The sequence below is a fragment of the Chelonia mydas genome, chromosome 11 (genome assembly GCF_015237465.2).
Source record: "Chelonia mydas isolate rCheMyd1 chromosome 11, rCheMyd1.pri.v2, whole genome shotgun sequence".
Classification (NCBI taxonomy): domain Eukaryota; kingdom Metazoa; phylum Chordata; order Testudines; family Cheloniidae; genus Chelonia; species Chelonia mydas.
This window is the reverse complement of record NC_051251.2, coordinates 35943466-35966937: the sequence shown is the minus strand read 5'-3', so window position 1 is coordinate 35966937 and position 23472 is coordinate 35943466. Positions and strand designations below refer to the sequence as shown.

At 40.1% G+C, this 23472-nt stretch overlaps 1 protein-coding gene across 3 annotated transcripts in view; it reads right to left on the bottom strand.

Annotated features, from left to right (window-relative positions):
• Window positions 1-23472, bottom strand: part of CSRNP3 (cysteine and serine rich nuclear protein 3) — a 142905-nt gene that overhangs the window by 51695 nt on the left and 67738 nt on the right. The window contains exon 3 of one of the 3 annotated variants that reach the window (XM_043525382.1): window positions 20712-20801. The gene's annotated coding sequence lies outside the window, so the exon portion shown is untranslated. Of the gene's footprint in view, window positions 1-2031; window positions 2168-3964; window positions 4211-20711; window positions 20802-23472 lie in introns of those variants that run through there. The other 2 variants (XM_007056627.3, XM_043525383.1) reach the window with 2 other exon arrangements.

Genomic DNA, 23472 nt, shown 5'->3' with positions numbered 1-23472 from the left:
GACCAAGTCTATTAGAACATACAAAACAATATTTCTTTAGATTGTATCCAAAGGAAGACTGTTTTGCATCTGTTTCCATATATATATATAAATAAAGGAGACACATACCCAAATGTTATGATTTCATTAGAACTATGGGGATGCTGTTCTACAGTGATGCTCCTCTTGTAATTTTAGAGGAAGCAGTTAAATTTATATGAGTGTATGTTTACTGTAGGTACTTAACCTCATAAATCTAATCTTAAAATCTATCAGGTTTGTTTTACACAAATATGGTAATTACCAATATGGGAATTATATGGCTAGAAAAAACTTTATTTTTTCTGTTACTTCTTGTGCAACAGATTCTTTCAATCTTGTACAATAAAATTGCCAATGATCAGGGCAGACAACACTCCTATTTGTTCATTAGTATTATGCTTCATATAAAGTGATGGTTGAATATACACAATATATTTTGAGACAGTTCTTTAGAGCATTTTTTCTCACTCAGTTCTATTCATTAAAATATATGCACTACTCTCAAAGATTATTTGAAATGTAAGATGTAGTACAAAAGAGAAAGAAATGTCAGGGCCTGATCCTGCATGGGTTCCAAATTGGCTTTGATAGGAGCTCCAAATGTAGATGCTGGGATTTTCAAAGACACCTCAGGGACTCAGGTTCCCAACTTCCACTGAAATTTAATGGGAGTCGGGCATCTGCCTTCCTAAAGCATCTTTGAAGATCCCAGTGAGAATGCTTGCAGGATTGGATTCTAAATGATGTATAGTACATATATTTTGATGCTGCAAGGTCCTGATTACTCTGGTCCTGATCCAGGAAAGCACTTAAACACATGACTTTCCTGGGACAGGGCCAGACTGAAAAGCACTTTACAGGATGTGGCACATATTAAGTAAAATTAAGTCAGGTATTTTATGAAAAGTTACGTTTCAGGCAGAATTTTCCTCACTTTACTCAGACAAGTAGATCCTGATCTTGCAGTGCTTACTCATAAAACCACCTTAGGCTGGGACCACTGAATAAGGACTACTTGTATGGCTACAGTTTACAAGACAAGAAAGACTCTGTCCGAATCCCACTGAAGCTGACTGAGTCACGACAGCAGGATTTGGCCCTAAATGTTCTGTTAGCATACCACACAAAATTAGCCATGAGAGTTCACCTGTTTTTAATCAAAGCAAACATATCAGAGCTCAAAGATAAATTAAAAAGTCATGATAAGTTTAAAATGTTAAGATGAAAACAAGGTCTGTTCCCAGAGAATAAATAAATGGTTATGAGGAAACCACTAACAGTCTTTCAAAGTTAAAAAGGGTTTCACTAATAAGGTAGACAGTATAACAATAAATAAAATGGCATTGCTCTCTATATTGTATAACTAAAAGCAATATACATAGCATACAGAAAACTCTTTCCAAAATTAAGATGTTTCTCTAAGGAAATGTTTAAATAAAAAAAAATCTGATTTTATATGAAGCAAAAGAAAATCATGATTTCTTTGATGACTTCACAGCATCTGCACTTAAATTTTATCAATAATAATGATGTATACAAGGGAATTCTATATTTGTCAAAGAAATACCAAGAAATTAGAATATTTTTCCCTAATTTAAAAACAAACAATAAGTATTAAAAAATTCCTGCCAAATGAGAACCATTCACAGGCACCTTGATTTATATGTCTTATAATTAAAGAACTGCACATCCAGTTAACGAATGGTTTTCCCTCCCCCCACTCACCCAAGAGGTTCAAAAGGTAAAGAAATATTTTATACATGATTAAATACCATTAAATCAAATTAGAGTGTATTACATTTAAAATTTTTAAACTTTGTTTTTCAAATTAGGAGAAAAACAGCATATATTTAAGACAACAAAGTATGAGTATTTCACCTGAAAGCAGCACAGCAGAAGAATTACAACTCCAAAACCAAAGCAACAAATGCAAACCAATTAAAATTTTTAAAAAACTTCATGTATGAATCAAAGCAAATGATGCAGAACATGTAATCTTTCAACCCATACCTGTAGACAGTGTACTACAATTGTTGCAGGAAAGCTGTAAGAACTTCTTAACACAGAAAACAAAAAGTCTGCTTCATTTTATAGCAGCTACAGACCGCTGCAGTATCCAGTACATTTTTTTTCAGTCAACTGTTACAGCCTTCCACCAGCCCGGTGACCTTTGAACTCATTTCTCCCCCCTCTGCCGTTAAAGCTACTGTGCTTGTCTCATTTACATAAGGCTGGTGAAGGCCTGCCAGCAACAAAAAGGGAATGCTGGGTAAGAAATTGTAGAGCTGCAGTTCAGCCGGAATACCTGAATCACTGGAGAGCTGGGGGTGGGGTGGGGGTGGGGGTGGGGAGGGGATGCTGGAGAGAAAAGGCTATTGCCACTACATAGTGATAAGTCAAAAGCATGTCTCCTATCGTGATTATCAGGAGGCAGATATTTTAATTCAAGTATATTAAGCACCCACCAAAAAACAAAATCAGTCTGCAGCAGCTAGTTTCCAAGGTGACCAGAAGAGTCAAATGCTTCATTTAAATACATGTAGAAGGCTGATATGCAATTCTCAGCAACTGCCCTCTGCTTTTTTAAATATAGCTCACCAGATGTTTTATTTTAAAAAGGATCTATTTCAATATTGTATTTTGAAATTCAGGCGTTTACTGCCTACTCACCTTGATTCAGATGCCTCAATATGAATTAGTATCAGCTACAGATACAATAGTAAAACTGTATTAATGTAAGGACGCAATATACAGAATGATTTACATTTACGGATCATTACTATAACTAATAATCAGCAATAAAATGACTGCTAATCCTCCCAAGTATAAATCACAATCAAATACTGTGCCAAAACTGTGGATGCCTGGATATAAAGTATTTAAAATTTTTAAACCATTTGAGATGTTATTTTTAGAAATACATATTTCAGTTTAAATCACTAAAATTATATCAAAGAACGTAAAATGCTGATCTGGCTCTAGGAAGAAATTCAATGTTTTATTTTCTGCTTCTTTTCCTTCTCTTCCTACAGATAGCATCCTCCCTATTCAAACATTCAACTTCCCTATTGCTGAAATGCTCTCTAAAAATTATCAATTCAAATTCTTTCAGATTTGCCAGTATATGCATCTTGTGCCTTTTAAAGTGCTGGAGCAATGAGAAAAACACTACTGTAAAATCATTTAAAAACAAAGAAGTTTCAATAAGGCTAATCTCTAGACCACTAATGTGGCAGAGAAACTATATCTATACTGTGTATTAAGGTGATCATAGGCCATTAGGATCATTGGGTCCGTTTTTGAAAATAAAAAGTATATCAACTACATGAATAACTAACTGAAATTAATACCTGTTTGAAAAATACAAAGTAAAATATAATCCATCTCGTTAACCCCATCAGAATTTGTTGAATGCAGTTTCATAATGAATCATTCACGTGTGTATATATACACTTCTATTTCTAAAAGCACCATTTTTAAGATACTCCAGAAAAAACACTGAAAAATCTAAGTTCATTGTTATTTATGTTCCAAAATTAATCAATTTTAAAATAAAATAAACAACAGTGATGCAACACATTTCCTATCAAGAAAATATTGAGCTTGAAGACATATCAGAATAATGGATGTTGCTATTTAATATTTTATATTTCTATACTGGCAACAGATCCATTTTAGCATTCATTTTATTTTTACTGACTATTCCGTTTTTCCATGAATAAATGAAGTCTGATGTGGAGTTATAGTAAAAATATTTGTACAACAAATCAGATTACAGTACTTAACCAATTTATTTAGCTAGGTATCAAAATGATGTGAATCACTCAAGCCACACCTTTCCAAATGCAAAAAAAAATGTATTAAAAAAAAAAAGGAAAAGTAGCCAAAGCACTGATTAAATTCAAAACACAGAAGCATTTTAATAATCTATAAAATAACTGACCTGTTCAAATTGTTGTTTTTCCAATCCATGCACTCTTTTTATTAATTAGGAACCAAAATAGATTGATCATCATTTTATAACGTGTGACATATTCACTGTCTTCCTACTTCCAACAGAATCTTCTTAAATTTCCCAGCACTGTGTTTTATTGCTGGTACCATATGCTTTATTGTTCAGCGACAAGAGCTTCACTCTGCACAAAGACTCATTACCTACTGCTTGCTGAGCAGCTTCAGCCTCACTGAGGCTGCCTATATGATCACATGGGAGTTTTGTCTGAGAAAGCCAGGCATGCCACTGATTTCACTATCTATGGATATTTTTATCAGATGAGGTGTCTACCATGAGGAAGGAATAACAAATTATAAAGCTGCTTTAACTCATTAAGGCAGCAAAAATTATGGAAATCCCCTCACAACCTTTTTTTCCATTACAGAAAAGGTGGAATTGAGAGGCATTTTTAAAAGTGAATTATAATTTTTGTGGTGCTAATCTTGCACTACGTTATGCCTCATATAACATACATTTCTATTAATGTTCTAAAAAGAGATAATATTCCTGTTAATTGTTATTTTGTCAAAACACTTTATTAAATACTTAGGCTGCCAATATTTCTTCCTTTAGGGAGACCAGAGCTACTGAATGATTATTTTCCCCCAAAAGAGACATCATAATTCAAATTTATGTCACCAGTCAAGGGCCTGATCCGGCAACCCTTACTCATGCAACTAGTCTGAATGATTTCAAATAGCACTACTCAGGTGAGTAAGGATTTAAGTAAAGTTTTCAGAAAATCTAAATGATAAATTGTACTCCACCATGGAGATTTTACTTTTTATGATGATATCCAGTTACTGTATTTTAGTTATAAATATAATTACACAAAGAAATAAAATAAATTTATTTGTATTTGTTAACTTTCTTGGCCATTTACCTAAGGCATTTTACATGGGGCTGATAATTACATTTTAAAAAATAAGGAAAGCATACGCATAAAAAAAAATACATGGTTAATGACTATTCTTAACATTATTATTACTGATGATTAATTTCAGAACATTTTGAGACAGCCTAATTTCTACTTCGAAAAGAGTGCATGAGACATTCTTACTCTATATAATTTAAAATTTTAACATAGTGCAAGTGATGATAGAATTCCTCTCTATTTCCCTGAAAACTAGTAACTCATAAATAATTAATCATGACATCTATAGTGCAGAGGTAAAGGTTTTCTATAAAAGTAGTTAATTAACGCTAGAATTATTTATTGCACTTTGAGTAAACAGGAATGCTGTTTATTCATTAACAATCTACAAATGAAAAATACCCACTTGTTATCCTTTTCAACAACTCCCTCTTTAGAATACATAATTATCAGTTTGTTGCTTAGTAAGGGCCCGATCCTGGTCTTAATGAACTCAATGGAAGTTTTGTGATGGACTTCTGTAGAAACGAGACTGGCACCTATGAACACTGAGAACCATGGATCTGATCCTCCCGCCACTCAAGTCAATGAAGCTAATGGTGAAGCTCCTATTGACTTCACTGGCATCAGAAATGGGCCCATCTTGTGACAAACACACACCTGAAGTAATACAACCAAGGGGCAGTCTCTGTGAGTTATAATGAAATCTCAATCAGAATAATGTTTAAAGACGCAAATAAAATAACCTGGCTATCTAGTTTAATAAAAAGCTTCCACATACAGAAATTTTACTATCAAACTGATTAAAGTTTGAAAGATAAGATTTTCTGGGATATGACCCAAATTTGCTCATGACTAAAAGATTAAACTGGTGATGAATCGCATCCAGATTCTAAACATTTTCTTTAAACTCAGAATTCCATTGTCAGCAATTTTTTTTTAAAAGCCACCATTTTGATATCGTCACACCAACACACCTAAAGACAGTGGCTGAGCAGATGGCTCATGGCCGAGGACCCTTCAAGAGCTCTTAAGCAGGAAACACTATAGCTGTATACATTAATAAGTACAAAGGAAGGCAGACTAGACAGGTTGCTAACGAACAACTGGTTTAGCTACAGCTATGCCTATTTTTTCCCCTGCTAATACAATTGATGAGGTCATGATGCTAGTGTAGAGAGAAATAAACAAAAGGCAGACATTTTTGCTGCTGCAGCAGTAGGAAAACAGAAAAATAAAAAGGTTTACCAGATGGAGAAGAACAATAATAAAGCAAGACAAAGGAAAGTTATTGTCACATTTCCTGGGGACCATTACACAAAATGGAAAATTAAAAAAACAAAAACTAACAGGAGGTTAGAGCAAAAATAAATAAGAAACATAAACAGTTAAATAGTTTAACAAGAATAATTTGGTTCTGCAAAGAGACAATAGCAGCAAGCTGTCTTTAACACCACACAAAATACATAACATCAGTCAACCCTTCTTGTCAGGTTCCAAAAAAATGTTTCACCCCTTTATGCTCAACGCTGGGATTTCTCAAAAGGTTAAATTACAATTAAGATGCTAAAAACTCTCCCTCCTATAGTAAAAATATATGAGATGGGCAGGGCAGTCCTTAGGATTTATGGGGCCTATGCAGTATTATTAAACCGGTGCCCGCGGACCTCCAGAAGAACCCCCCGTCCATTGCTGACACATACCGAGCTTTGTACACAGCAGACGCTGTGGCAGCCCAGGCTTGCAGCCTGGGGGGAGGGGGGTGCAGGCAGCAAAGGATACCAAGCTGCCCGGCAGTGGAGAGTCACAGTTCCACGCAGAGACCCCCGTACCTTCTCTCCTTCATGCAGAATGCTGACCCGCTCTTACCTGCTGTCCTGGTGGTGCCCCAAATTTTTGGGTGCCCTACATAGCTGCGTATGCCTAAGGATGGCTCTGGAGACGGGGCTAGGAAGGAGAAAGTCTCCATGAAGGCCCCCTCTTGGTTCTTGATCATTCCATTGGGGAAGTGGAGTCTGGGCCCCCACAGTAGGCATTGTGGGGCTACCAAATACATACAGGAGGTTAGAGCTATCTGAATACAGAACCTGCATTGGCTTTGGCATCCTGGCATCCCTTGTCACTCAATGGTAGCATAAGCTCGTTAGGGTTGCCAACTTTCTGATTGTAGAAAACCAAACACCCTTGCCACACCCTCTGCCCCAAGGCCTCGCCCCTGCCCCACCCCTTCTGAGGCCCGCCTTGCTCACTCCACCCCCTCCCTCTGTCGCTCACTCTCCCCCACCCTCGCTCATTTTCACCAGGCTGGAGCAGGAGTTTGTGGTGTGGGAGGGGGCTCAGGGATGGGGCAGGGGTGTGGTGTAGGGGGGATGAGGGCTCCAGGTGGAGTGCGGCCTCTGGGGTGGGGGGCCAGGGATGAGGGGGTTGTGGTGCAGGGGGGTGAGGGCTCTGGGGTAGGGCAGGAGAGGAGGAGTTTGGGGTGCGTGGAGGGGGTTCCAACCTGGGGCAGGGGTTTGGGGCACAGGAGGGGGTTTGGGCTCTTAGGTGTGGCCAGGGATGAAGGGTTTGGGTGCGGGAGGGGGCTCCGGGCTGGGGCAGGAGATTGGGATACAGGAGGGGGCAGCACTTACCTCAGGTGGCTTCCAGAAGCAGCCAGCATGTCCTTGCAGCCCCTAGGCGCAGGGGTGGCCAGGGAGGATCTGCATGCTGCCCTGGCCTGCAGGAGCCACCTGCATAGCTCCCACTGGCCGTGGTTCCCAGCCAATGGGAGCTGTGGAGCTGGCACTTGGGATGGGGGCAGCTCATGGAGCCTCTCTGGCCGCGCATGCAGGAACATGTCACTGCTTACCAGGAGCTATGCGGAGCCAGGGAAGGCAGGGAGCCTGCCTTAGACCTGCTGCGTCGCCGACTGGAATTTTAACGGCCCGGTCAGCAGCGCTGACGAGAGCCGCCAGGGTCCCTTTTTGAACGGGCGTTCCGGTCAAACACTGGACCCCTGGCAACCCTAGCTCTAATGCAGCAGTGCTACCAGGACTCCCTCTGATAATGACTGCACCAGGCACTCCCCTTAGAGGAATCCTCTATCATGGAAGGGGTGCTATCAGGAAAAAAAATACAGTTTAGGCTGTACTTACTTTTCCGGGGGAATGTCTGTGACAGCAATGGGGTGATGATGTGCCTCCAGCTAGCAATGCTGTCACCCAAGGCAGGGTCATTCAGACTGCCCCACCTTTTCTTTTATTTGGATCTTATTCCCATGGAGGGCACTCCATGTGGTCTCTGGGAAAGCCCTGGCCACTGTTAGTCCTGCTCTTGACACTGCCTTGACATGTACCTAGTACCAGGACCTCTTGCAGGGGATCATGGACCCAGCGGAGTTGCCTCTGTGACTCTTGCAAAGATCTCTTGCACCAGGGATTACTCCCCCAAAGGGTCTGTAGCCCCTTTTGTACCGGTTATCTGGTCACAGAGCAAGAGTCAGCTCTCCAGGCTGTGTTCAGACAACCATGAAAGATAGAGAGATACACATGGTCTCCACAAAGAATCTTTCAATACATTCATTATAACTATACCCTGCCTCTTGTCTCCATGAAGAACACTGCAGAGACTACTGGAATTGTTAACTTGCTTAGTGACAGAGTGGAGACTGACGATAGGCCCCAAAAAAAGCTATGTAAAGATATTAATTGAATTAAACATTAAAAATAAGTTATGCACAACCATACAGTTTATTTTGTTGTTGTTTATACTGTGATTCCTGAACACAAAAAAATTTCAATTATGTTTACTTATCAAAAAAGGAAGTGCTATTTCTTACTTCAGATCAATTCAGGTACCATAAATCAAAATGAAACTGCTCTTCCCACCAGTCTGATTTCTGAGAGACAAATGTAAAGGGAGAACTGTGCACCCTAATCCAGCAAACTGCAGGGGAAGCTGTATGAGCTTGGAGAGCTAGCATACTCAGACAATGAACAGATTCTCTTCTGTAAACACACTTTGTTTTCTCTCACATGCTCCCTAAACACAGGTGGTTAGACTGCCTGAATAGTGCACGTTAGCTACGTGGCAGGTGTACTATTGTACTGAGTGACATGGAGTAGGTGACAAAGAAGCTATTACCTGCTGCAGCATCAGATAATAAAATTAATTATTTTAACGAATTAACAAATTCTGACTGTAATGTGACCAGGAGAAAAAATGTGGAGGTTTATGCCTTCTCCAGTCACTATGCAATCACCTGAACAGATCATGTCTAAAAATTACATAAATCAGGCATGAAGGAAATAAAAGGTACAACCATGTCCATCCCCTTCAGAGCCAGCCAGATATGACTCTTGCGCCCTCATGAAATGTCGAGAATCCCAATGGAGCATGGTGTGTGTCTACAAGGGATCATGTTAGTTTTGTTTTAGAGATAAGATGTTGTTTTGTTTAAAGAGAGACTTTGAAAAAAGCCAAATACATTTAAAACAGGCTGCCTGACACATCCCTGTATCCACTTCATAAGCCAGCTCCATGCTCCAGCTAGTTTCCATGACAGCTCAGATATCAGAGTATAATGCATGCTGGGGAATCATTCAGAGCTACACAGCAGGGATGGACATTGCAGGACCTAAAAGGAGGAACTATAAAGGAAGTTTTCAGTTAATAATGTACTGATGGCCCCCTCTTAGCCTGGCCTACTGAACACATCTTGTTCACCAAATGCCATCCATCTCTTTCAAATCATCCCGTCAAAACTCATTTCTGCTATGAATCCTTCTTATAAAGAGTTCCTCTCCAATGATCTCTCTGTAACCTTTCTTTCTTGAACTGCTGTCCTGTGTTTTGTCTTGTTTGTATTAGATTATAATTCCTCTCAGTAGGAACCATGCCTAATTCTATGTTCGTGGGGCAACAGAAATGGAAACTTCAGTTCAGTATGCAGTATTTTACAGTTATTTATTTATTTTAACCATTAAGACCTTTTTTCCTAATTTTTTTTTTTACTAATTTTTTTTGTTTGTGTAGTGTGACAGATTCAGACCAGAAGAATAGAAGAGAGTGCTGGAAGTCAGTGTGACAGATTCAGACCAGAAGAATAGAAGAGAGCGCTCCTGTTGGGATCCAGGAGGTGAGCGGGTTTCTGCCCACCCACTACTAAAGGACCTCCGCCCAGGCTAAGGGGAGGATCTCTGTGATGGTGTGTGTTTGTCAGGAAGTTCCTCTTCTCCCCTCTATTGATGAGACTTGATCCTGTTCCACTGAACCCAACAGGAGATTTGCCATTGACTTAAAATAAGACAGGCCAGACCTTCAGTGAACACGTGAAGTAACAGAAAGACACATGCATTGTGCATACAACTCCCCTCAGGCACTTACACAGAACAGTTCCTGCCACTCTATAGTACAGTAACTCCTTACTTAACATTGTAGTTATGCTCTTGAAAAATGTGACTTTAAGTGAAATGATGTTAAGCAAATGCAATTTCCCCATAAGAATTAATGTAAATGGGGGGGTTAGGTTCCAGGGAAATTTTTTTCCAGGGAATGCCTTGCTGCTAAATGATGAACTAGCACTCAGCTGAGCCCTCCAGGGTTAACACATTGTTGTTAATGTAGCCTCACACTCTACAAGGCAGCACTGACGGAGGCAGGAGGGAGGAGACACAATAGACGCATGACAGCGGCTGCAAACACTTCCCTGCAGAAACTGATCGCGATGATGAACCCACGCTATCCCGCTGGAGCACACCACTCCCTCCTCCGACGGCACATACACAGCTGCACAGGTGCCAACTTTCCGAAGTGTTGGGGGTGCTCAACCCCTGGCTTTGCCCCAGACCCGCTCCGCCTCTTCCTGCCCCTGCTCCACCCCCATCCCCACCCCCGAGCGTGCTGCGTCCATGCTCCTCCGCAGCCCCCTGAATGCCGCGAAACAGCTGATTGCAGCGGGCGGGAGGCGCAAGGAGGGAGGCGCTGATCTGCAGGGCCCGCCAGGAGGCAGGAGGTGCTGGGGAGCTGATGGGGGGCTGCTGGCCCACCTTGGTTCCAAGCCCCCACCCACTAGCTCCAACAGGCTGCTCTTCCAGAGAATCTCACAAGTAGTGGACAAAGTACTGTACTAGCAGGTGACAACCAAACAACGTTATAACTGAACACTGAGCAACTTTAAACAAGTATGTCCTTTAATAAATCAGCAATGTAACAATGAAACAACGTTAACCGGGATGACATTAAGTGAGGAGTTACTGTATTAAATATATTTTAGGTCCACATTAGACAGACAAATGCAATCCTACATTCTGCAAGCGAAATAGTGAGTTCAGGTGGGAATTGTGAGCAAGACACATACTTTTAAAAACATACATAATATATACTGAATGCTTTACTTTGTTTATTGAAAGCTTACAAATATAATATATATTTGGAAAAGTGGGAAATTATTAATATTTTGAGGTATTTCTCCAGGCTACTAGGGTCCACGCTAACAGCTGCTGGCATCTTGGATATGTTTGTTTGGGACACAATTCCAACCTCCCCCAATCAGAGACCACTCTCTCCCCATGACTTCTTCTGGTTTGTATAGTGTCTAGCACAACGGACTTCCAACCCTGTTGGGAAAATTATCCCAACAGTTTTTTCCAAGAAAGAAGGATCTTGCAGGACCAACTGCCCACCTACTCTCCTATGAGCTGCTCCTATAATGGAAAGAAAGATCGAGGAGGATGCCCAGAAAGAGAGCGAGTCTAGGGGAAATGAATGAGGGGAGGAAAAGGCCATCCCAATCAGTCAGGAAATAAGGAAGAGGCCCCCTCATTTGTGTGCATTTCACTCTGAATTTTCAACCAAAACATGAATGTGTGTTCTTTTTTATAAATTAAAAAATCCAAAGGGAAACCAGAAGTGAAATGTTTGAGAGTAGCAGCCGTGTTAGTCTGTATCCGTAAAAAGAAAAGGAGTACTTGTGGCACCTTAGAGACTAAAAATTTTATTTGAGCATAAGCTTTCATGAGCTACAGCTCACTTCCTCGGATGCATACAGTGGAAAAATATAGTGGGGAGATTTTATATACACAGAGACCATGAAACAATGGGTGTTATCATACAGACTGTAACAAGACTGATCAGGAAAGGTGAGCTATTACCAGCGGGGAGGGGTATGGGGGGGGAAACGACACCTTTTGTAGTGACAATCAAGGTGGGCCATTTCCAGCACTTTACAAGAACAGTAGGAGGGGAAATAAACAAGGGGAAATAGTTTCACTTTGTGTAATGACACATCCACTCCCAGTCTTTATTTAAGCCTAAATTAAAAGTATCCAGTTTGCAAATTAATTCCAATTCAACAGTCTCTCATTGGAGTCTGCTTTTGAAGTTTTTTTGTTGAAGAATTGCCACATTTAGTTCTGTAATCGAGTGACCAAAGAGATTGAAGTGTTCTTCGACTGGTTTTTGAATGTTATAATTCTTGACGTATGATTTGTGTCCATTTATTCTTTTACGTAGAGACTGTCCAGTTTGGCCAATGTACATGGCAGAGGGGCATTGCTAGCACATGTTGGCATATATCACATTGGTAGATGCGCAGGTGAACGAGCCTCTGATAGTGTGGCTGATGTGATTAGGCCCTATGATGGTGTCCCCTGAATAGATATGTGGACACAGTTGGCAACGGGCCCACCTTGATTATCACTACAAAAGGTTCCCTCCCCCCGCACTGGTAATAGCTCACCTTGCCTGATCACTCTTGTTACAGTCTGTATGGTAACACCCATTGTTTCATGTTTTCTGTGTATATAAAATGTCCCCACTATATTTTCCACTGTATGCATCCGACAAAGTAAGCTGTAGCTCACGAAAGCTTATGCTCTAATAAATTTGTTCGACTCTAAGGTATCATTTCTTTTTACAGAAGTGAAATGTGATTTTTTTAATTATTAATCCTATGATTTAAAAACCAATTTCACATTTTTTCTGGTCTGTCTCATAAGTTTTGAGCTCCCAAGGTTAGAAATATTATAATTTATTAGTAACTTGTGGCATTAAGATTATGCTAGCTCTGATTCTGCAAACTGCTACGTGCAGAGGGATTTCTGTGGCCACACAGAACCCTTTTGATCTCAACACAGAACAGTTTGAAGAAACTGTTCCTAAGTAATCTCTGTGGTTTGTACAGAAGTTTCAAGTACTGAATTAATTTTGAACCTTGTATGAATGGATTGTTCTATCAAATCAATCTTTTTTATATTTGTACATTTTGTCTGTACCATTACCCATCTAAAGGGTAAAACATGTACATACTATTTGAATGCAGAAGTTGTTATAAACTCTAATAAAGAATCAGAATTAAGATCCTTCCCTTAAGCTGTCTGACCTTCCAGCAGTTAGAGATCTGTCTAGTGCAAGACTGAAGATTGCATGGAAAAGAGGCTGCACATGCAGACAGTTTTGGAAACAGTGCAGGGAGCAGTTCTAGCCACTGTTCTTAACCAGCTTTATGTTCATAATAGAGTTTTCAGAAGAATTCCAGGTTCTAGTTAAGCAAGGATATAACTTGTGTCTGGCAGACTAAACCAACATGTTTGTAAAATCATGTGAGCATTTTATCACATGCAGTGTTAAGGCAATATTAACACATGTTCAGTGTGTGCACTTCATAGCATACCAGAAAAACTAAAATGTGAGAGTCAGATCTCACTGTGAATGTAAAAAGGGCATATTCATGCAGCAAAGGACTCACAAATTAACTTGAACCCAGATCATTAACTTAATGAACTACAGTAGATCCTAAGCAGGTACAAATCAAATTAAATGGAGCTATGTCAGTATACACTAGCTGAGGACCTGGCACAATGTCTGTCATAACCATATGACAGTAATCTTTATGTTAAATGGGTAAAGGTGGGGACAAATCCTTTTTATGCATAATTTGGTATTGTGCTCTGATTTTGACAAAAAGAAACTAAGATCGTGGGGTCAAGGCATTGAATCTTTGGTTCATGCCACTCAGTAAAGTTTGGAGAGAACAAGTATATCTGTTTTAATAATTTCTGACTCTTCCTTGTAGGTATGTATCAAAAGAGAATTACACTGTCATTCTATAACATCAAGTTCTGAGAGAGAATGGGATTAGGAATGGAGGTTGAGAGCTGTGCTAAGTATTCTTGCAAACAAGGTTTGAACCATGAAGTATGGGCCAAGCCTTTTCTGTGAATCCCAGCACAATATTTATTTTTGCTACACAGATTTCATTAACACTTTAGCAGTGGTTACAGTTCAAAATATTACTTCTGAGTATAAAAGGGAGGAAGCTTATTGAGTGGGCTTGGGAGCCGATTCTGTTCCTGTCTTTAATGACTAGTTGTCTGACCTTTAGCAAGTTACTAACTTCTCTGTACCCTAGTTCTGCCAACTGTAACATGGCAAATACCATCACCCACTGTTACTTACCTCACTGTTGTGGTCTTATGCTTAGCTAATTAAAATGTATAAAGTAATTTAAGATCCTCAGATGAAAGGGGCTATACGAAGGATCCCTAATAATTACTCTTACTGGATAAGGCAAACTAGCCAAAAATAGAGACAAGGAGAGAAGACATGAATTCTTTTGCATTACTGTAAAAAATGTGGATTTCAGTATGAATCCTGCACATTTAAGCTTAATGCCAGTTTTACACTCTTCACTTTTATTTATGTCTAAGTAACAGGAGGGAGTGGGATGGAAATGTATCATTTCTTTGAATATAGGGTGATATCCTGCCAAGATAAGTAAAAAAAAAATTCCCTGGACCAGATAAATTAAAAAGCTAAACATTATTTTAATTTACATGAATTAGTTAAAAAACCACTTATTTCCTCTCTCTCAAAGATAATCTCTGCTAATTGTGAAAGGCACAGTAGTACATTCTGTGGGAAAGGGTAACGAAGGCTACTTACTTGTCTAATTGGTCATGTCATTATTTTGCTGCACAATCCAAACAGTATAATTTCTCCCGTTCCTAGCATGCTGAATTTCAGCCTACAGAAAAGGATGCATGCATAAGCCATTGTGACCTTTCCTGCTTGTCTGTTTTGACCTTTCTGACCTCATTAGACTACTAGGTAGGGAAGCCTAAATAAAGAAATAAAAGAGCAATTGGGTACACTTGATGGAATAGAAATAGCAGGAATGCATCTGGGTTTACTTAAACTCTGAACTGAACCACCAAATTACAGCACTTTTCATCAAAGGATTGTGATAGTGGGTAAGTATCCACTTTTAATACATATTGGAAGACAGAGCAGCCCCAGCCCATATCTAATCTATAAAGCCCCAGGTTTGACTTATACCACTATGCTCACAGTACTCAAATCTAGTCACATTCTAAGACGCTTCTATTGTCATATAAAATTAGGTCCTGTCTGAAGTGGACAATCATCCTATCAGCTGTAGAGATAAAGAGTATGAGGTGTACAGTTCAACTACCCTGTAGTTCATAGTTGCAAGTATTTTGCTGTAGGCCGACAACAGAGCAAGGTTAGATGACATGGTGGATAACAAACAACTGAACCTGTCTCTACTACAGCTCCCATTGTTGCTATGTCTGGTGAAGCTGGACTAATGGCAAGGCATCAGATTTTTGTGAGCATAGGTGCAGCCACCGGGAAATCAGCTTGAGACTTGAATGTGCACATTATGCTCCCCATCTTTGTTTATCTACTGAATCCTTATGAATGCTTGAATCCATTCAAGCTGTTGTAGTTATTTTTTTATTTTAGCCAAAGCCCGCAACATGAGTTCATGGCCATGGAAATCAGAAGCAGAATTATAATCAGCTAGCAATTACTCCCTCTTATGTGGAGTGAAGACAACACCTGTTTAATCAAAACTATATTTGGCATCTTTCAAATAAGCAAAAATTTCTATCATGAGTCCCTCCCTGTGACACTGAAAGAAATCCAGATCTGCCTCCTTCAAAATGAGGGAGCCACTCCGAAAGTGGAGTAATGGAGTTGCCTGATACATCAAAGCATACCTGAGATTACACTTGCTCTTTGATTAACATACCATTAAGGCAGTGATGACTGTTGACATTTCTGAGGAGGGCTGATCCACAGGGAGAAGTGAAGGGGAGGTCGTTGTGGCACAGAGGGGTTCCATATAGTGTGGAGAAGAGAGGTTACTCCCTGATGAAGAAAAGGGATTTGGAGGCAGCAAAGAGAGATGCCTGAAAGACAGAGGCCTCTAAAGAGAGAGTTCTAGAAGCGATGGTTCTAAAACTACTTTAAACAACAATCAATAAGACAAAAACACTGAAGTCTGCACACCTTCCAAATTTAGGAGATGAAATTCTTGTTTTTCTTCGGTTTGTCCTGACACATTAGCTTATCTATGATCACAAATGATCCAAAGCAGTAAAACTTCCACCAAAAAGGCATATAGGAGACAATCTCTCTTGACAAAAACTAGAGAAAGATGCTCCAAAGAGAGTGGGGAAACACTCCACAAAACTAAATAAGGTATCTCTCTGCAGAAATTTCTCAGTCCCAATGACTTAAAGGACAGGAATTTTTTTTTTTCCTTCCAAAATAAATCAGGTATCTGTAACACTACAGAAGCCAAGATCCCACAGTGCATGACGATGATGACAGTTGTAGTAGGTGTTATGCTTATAAGAAGCACATGGGATCTTTTTTTTCAGGGAAAAAGGCAATACTCCGCATTTATTGAAAATACAGCAGTTAGCATACACTTTTCAGTCACACACACACACACACACACACACACACACACACACACACACACACACACACACCACCATGCACACAGTCCTACCAGTCGATGTTTACAGTTACCAGTCCAGAGTCTGGATCAATCTAGTGGCCAGCCAGATTGGTCGCAGAGGAGAGCTGGGCTCTGTCGGTCGCGATCCAATGCTCCTGGAGTTGTGGCAAGATGAACCCAAAATTCCATGGCAAAGCACCCTGTTCTTGTAGTCCTTTTTCTCTGTTGAAGTCTATGGATTTTGCTGTGTCATTTATGGCCAGTTACTCCTTAATTGGTATTATCTTTTGATGTTTACATTCCAAAGCACCTTTGAGAGGGTCATCCTGTCCTGGTCTCAGATTTAATCAATAATCTTGTCTTTAAGAGTGCCAGCCTCAGGGTCATCAATCTGCCCTTCCTCAATCATGGATGCGTGTTGATGGTTGTCTGATAAGTCTCCTTAAATTTCTTCACTTCTCCTCTCTTGACCATCTGGTTTTAACAATGGCCTTCACACCTCATCTTTTCCTGATGCATGCATTCCTCATTCACACACACAGTCTTTTACAGAGACCTTCAACGGTATACAAACAGCAGTATTTTATATTGAGCAAAAAGACATTGTAAATTAAACCTTGCTAAATCTTATGACCAAAACAATTCACATTGGGGCCCAGGCCTATTGTAAATTAAACCTCTAATCTCATTAACATAGACACAGTACAAGATTCTGTCTCTTACTAACTAACCCTTAAAACAAAGAAATGTATATTTTACTAAAGGGCCTAACTTGTAATGCATATAGGAAACAAGACCCCAAAGTAAACATTGTAACTTATCCTAAAACAGAGGGTGACCATAATCAGCCATAAGGATTATTCTGGTCTGTCCTTGCCTTAACATCAGTACAGACACTGGCAATCTGTCAGATGCATTTCTACCAATGTCCCAGAGGGTCATTCCTTTCGGCTATTCAAAAAGGGTGGCTGGCAGGATGATCAAATCATACATTAATACATTTAATACATACTACATTATTATAACCGTCAATCATTATAACCTCTAATACAAATATAAAATCCTACTCCTACACAGGAACAAGCAGCAGGAGATAACTAGCTTTTAGTGTCTTATGACCATCCAGAATTTCTAGATACGTTTATATCAAAGTTTCTCTATCACAAAAATATGAGAATATTGAAGACTACTGATATGTTCTGTAGGTTCTTTATTATTTAGGAATAATGATGTCATCTTTCTGGGCTCAGATTTTTTTTTTCTTTGCTCACAGAGAGGCAGGGACAGTGTGTTTCAGGTCGCGTAGGGTGCAATTTTCAAAAGCACTTAAGTGACTTAGGACCCTAAGTTCTATTGAATGGGATTTAGGCTCCTAAATAATGTAACTGCTTTAGAAAAATTATGCCTAGCAATTATATTTTCTTTCACTGGGGTACATGTTGGAGAGAGACCATACTGCTTGTAGTGAGGTGGTATGGCCTCCCTCTGATCCAAAAGGGGTGGAACCACCCACTGCACCCAAGTGGGTGGAGTCAGACCTGCCTCACCCCTCCCACCAGAAGTGAATAACAGGAACGGGAAGTATAAAAGGCGGAGCCTCTAGCTCAGTTGCAGCCAGGATGCTGAGGGAGATAGACATATCCTGCTTGCTCCAGCTTGCAGACTCTGCTGCCTAACCCAGCGACACCCTGCCCGCTGGGGAACATGTGTCTACCGCAGATCTGCCAGGATTGCCACTGGCCACCTACCAGGAGGAGATGGAAGATGCCCTGTGATTCCAGGTGCACCCCAAGGGGAAGTGGCTCACGGACAGCTGACTTCAGTCTGGCTGTAGCGCTGCCTGAAGCATGTTTGGCATGTTGCGGCTGGAATCCCCTCTGACCAGTGGTGGACCATTCCGCCACTGTTAGGGCCCTGGGTCCAGGCCCCCCTGCCACCCGACCCCTGGGGTGGCAGCCTCCCCTCACCAGGTCAAGAGGCCTGTGTTTGTCTGTCATCGCTGGAGCTAGGATGCCTGACTCTGGGGTTTTTGCTCTGTCCCTGCCCCACAGGCTCAGAGCTCACTGACTCCTGGGTTTTTGTTTTGCCCCTGAATCAAGGCCAAGACCATAACACGGTTAAGAAAAGAACTAGATAAATTCATGGAGGATAGGCCCATCAATGGCTATTAGCCAGGATGGGCAGGAATGGTGTCCCTAGCCTCTGTTTGCCAGAAGCTGGGAATGAGCGACAGGTTCTGTTCATTTCCTCTGGGGCACCTGGCACTGGCCACTGTATCTCTCAGTCACAGTCCCCTGGCCCAACCAGTCCCAGTCCAAGTTATTCTATTCTTCCTTTCAGTCCCAGTTTCCTATGACCCTCCCCTAGTTCCCAGTCCCAGGTTCTTTGGGCTGGCTCCCAGTCCCTGTCTACCCACCATCTCCTAGTTTATCTTTCCCCTGTCCTAGGCTGACCAGTCTCCTTATCCTAATCTAGTCCTCCCCCCCCCCCACCTGGTCTAAATCTTATCCCCTTTGCATTTGATTCGGATAGTTTCCTCCTCCAGACCTGGTAAAACATAAGACCAGGACCCACAGTGCCCCAGTCACCGAAGACAAATTATATGGTATCACTTACAAAATTATTGTTTTGACATTTGGCATAATTTGCTAATGAGTCCTAGTCTGAAGATATTTAGATCCTGATTCTGCAATCTAAAACTCCCACTTAGGTTAATGAGGGAAGGCAAAAGTTACTAAAACCCTAAAAAGAAAATTCTGTGTTCTGCATTATCATGTACAGCTTGATTCTGAAATCCAAAAGGTGACTGAGATTGGACTTCACAATCCTGAGACTGCACTTCACTTTTGCTCTGAAGATATAATACGTCTGATTTTACTGATTTCAGATGAGTATAAATTCCACATAGTTTGAATCCTCCTCCAGATTGACCAGCTTCTCTCCACAAACAAAACCCAACACAATGTTTTAGATTCAACTTATTGAAACACACTTTTGTCTCTTATTCTGCTTTTCACTACACACAGCATCTTACTTTTAATATATGAACATTTAAAATACACATTCTAAATAACACACATCTTACAGACAGAAATTGCATAAAGATAAATCTCTCAACAAGTACAAAACTGTTTCTCCTCCCACCTTCCCCTCCCCCATGTGGGTAGTATAATCAAAAGCCAAAGAGAATGAGGTACATTTTATTTCCAGTTGAAATCTGTATATAGCTTTTTTAAAAGCTACTCCATAGGAGTACTGGAAATTACCACAGTTTTTCCTTATACTTAGAATAAGAGAGCTATGTGGGAGTTGTGAGAAGACTAGAGCTGAACAAATAATTTACAACAAAATTTATCCAATGAATTTATCCTCTTTTTATGATCATGAAATATCTATCAGAAGATCATTACTTCCTCTAAGGTGTTCAATATTTTTAATTATTCAGTGAGATACTTTTACTACATGAACTGATTTCAAATTATTTTTTTCTGTAAGTATTCAGTATTTCAGAAGTGTTAGTTAATTGTTTTGGGTCAGATAAGTCACACAGTATTGTTTCAATTCTTTGACTGGATAAGCATGCATGAACTTCAGTATAAATGTCGACATATGTTAGTTTATAATACAATTTCTGAAAACATTTCTTCATACAACTTCAAAATTCATTTTCCATGAACACATGTGCCAGCAAAACTAAACTGCTAAAATGTTTGCAGAAAGTTAACACAAAAGGGTGCAGGTATGCAAAACTGAATTCATTTGCAGAGCTGAGTGAAGATTCATGAACTTTTTTTTCCCTCCAGTATTCAATCAGTTCTAATTAAAGCTGATGGCAAGCGTTGACCTTGTAACAGCTTCTACTGTCAGTGGTAAACCGCACCAAACTTAAAATTGCATTTGGGGAGCAAAATGTTTGTAACCAGTTTGGTGTTAACCATACAAACAAACCTTCTACGGACTTTTCAAACAGAACTGTATCTTTTGTACCAGCAACTGGTACAACTGTTTTAGACAGTTATACTAAATTTGGGCTATATAAATGTATGTACATATGGACATGAATAACTACTGACCTTGTGATCTCAAAGAACTCCAGTTTCTTGCAGGAGATTTTAGACTGCTGAAACCATGTTTTCAGTCTGTAGATACTTTCTTAATTTTTCCTTAAGAGAATGAAATTCATATCTCATTATTGACAAAATGATACAATCAAACACCAACTGGTTAAAAAACCTTTAAAATTTCTAAATATTAGTAATGTCTCACATACTATAAACAGGATACTTATTCAAGCAAGCATACAAATCACCTCATCTGTGCATCAAATCAACTAGCATGTGAGGAAAACAATTGCCAAAAAAGAGTATCAGTCTCATCTATCAGTAAGTCATATATATTATTTTTAATAATGGACGTAAATTGCAGTTAACTTAAATTTAAGAATTTAAAATACTTCATTGTAGGAACAATTGACCTGAGAATAGTTAAACAGATCTAGAATTTTTGACAACATTGCTGTTACTAATCTGATCCTGTCTATCCTTTGCCTTGCCATTCCACACATGCTTTTCTCCAGCTCATGACAACACTGCACAAAGACAGACTTTCTTGTATCTTTTCCTTGGTGGTCTACTGATCAGGATTCAGTGGCACTCTCACAGCCACAGCCTGGGTTTGATTCCCAGAAAGGGAAGGCTTCCCCTTTGCATAAATTAACCATTTCTGTTACGAAATGCTAGGTACAGTCTGGAAACACACAATTCTGCTTTGGCTGGAAAAACCTAGAACACTCCAGTCAAAATATATACAAAGCTCTTCCCTTTTTTGACTTTCTCAGAGAGATGTAATGAAAGATCAGTTACCTGAACAACAACAACAAAAATCAAATTGTGGAAGAATAATAAATGCAACTTCTCTCCTTAAAAATCTATTTTAGTAAATCCTTCTCAAAACCCATTTGTTTAAGCTTTCCTGTAAGTAACCGTTCTAATCAAATCACAACAGTTAATGACTTTTTTTTTTAAAAAGTATAACCATTAAGGTACATATGCTAGCCAACTTTATGACCATGTAACTGCCCATGAAATCTTATTGAGTGTTTACCCCTGTATAAAGGGTCAGCATATGGTCAGTGCATCATTAAAGTCCTATCTAAGTTTTATTTTGAATTTCACCCATTGTCCTCACCTTTCGCCTAACCCAGCGGTTCTTAAACTTGGCGTCCCAACCCACAAGTGGGTTGCAACCCCATTTTAATGGGGTCGCCAGGGCTGGCATTAGAATTGCTGAAGTCCGAGCCCCACCATCCAGGGCCAAAGCCCGAGGGCTTCAGCCTTGTGCAGCGGGGCTTAGGCATCGGCTTCCGTCCTGGGCAGCAGGGCTCAAGTTACAGGTCCTCTGCCCAGGGCGGAAGCCCTTGGGCTTTGGGCCCTCCCAACTGGGGTAGTAGGGCTCGGGCTTTGGCCCCCCTGCCCAGGGCAGCAGGATTCAGGCTTCAGTCCCCTCTCCTGGGCTCCTGTAGGAATTTTTGTTGTCAGAAGGGGAGTCACAGTGTTATACCAATAAAATAAAAACAAGCAGGATCTTGTTAAAGGGGATAAGACAAAATGTCACATTTATTGTGAATACAAAAAGAACCATAGTAGGCAATCAGTTATAGCTATAACATTTCATTCAGTTTCACATTCATTCACACGTTCGTTCACAAACACATAAGTTCTGCAGATGCTGTATCGTTACCAGTCCTGAATGTAGCTTGAGTTTGTGGCTTAGGTTCGTAGCTTGTGGAGGCTAAGTGGCCAGGAAAGCCGGGCACAAGGAAGAGCTGGGTCTCTGTTGGGCACGCACCGATGCCCTTCCATGTTGGCAGCAGAATGTTACCCTTCAAAGTCTTCCATCTCACTCATCCTTTTTGTAGGCTTTAGTTTGAATCCAGAGTCTATAGGTCTTGCTGTGTCACGCTGCCTCTGGGTTCGGTGTGATTGATCACCCTTCAATTGCAGACATGACTTTCAGCCTAGGACCTGGCTTTGATGTTTCTTCAATTGTACTTTTGCTCTTTTCTTTTGAGGGTGGACTCCTCTTACTTTGTCAGGGCTGTTGTCTGCATCTTCAGCCGTTGGATGTTTACACTTTATTTCATCAGGACAGGCTGGGGCTGGAGGTTGATTTCATCATCCATCCATACCTCATTCACACATCTAAACTAACAGGATTACAGCAGGGTTTTGCAAAAATGAAGGTTGCAGCAAGCTTTTACAAAACGGAGTGAGCATTTTAAAATGGAGTTGGGACAAGCTAAAATGGAGTTTGAGTTAAAATATAGACAAGTATAATGAATGACAAACAGTGAGCAGAAGTTACAATGTTGAAACAGTGTAAATTTCAGCAATTTAAGCAGCAATTGGATTGAAAGTGAAACTCAATTAGCCAGTTATTGGGGTAACCGGTTTTATGAATGAATGTTGTTTCATTCATAAAACTTTGCTTATGAAGTTATATTAATAAAGTGAACAATTAAGAACAATTTCATTGATCAGTTCTACGACGGTGCCAAAGAACTGCTTTGAGAACTGCTTTCTCCAAACATTCCCTGTGTTAATCTTCTCTTGACCTGAGATGCAATCCTGGCTGTACTGAAGCCAATGGCAAAACTCACATTAACTTCAGTGGGACCAGAATCTCAACACTGGTGTTTATTTAGGACTCAATAGCTCAGACTTTGAGTAACGTTATTAACATGAGCGGCCCCCAGAGAGTGCATTGGTAGAGTTAGTCAAGCGCATATGTTTGCAAGATTTAGCTGTTTGATGGTAAGGCCTTATAGAGCATTCA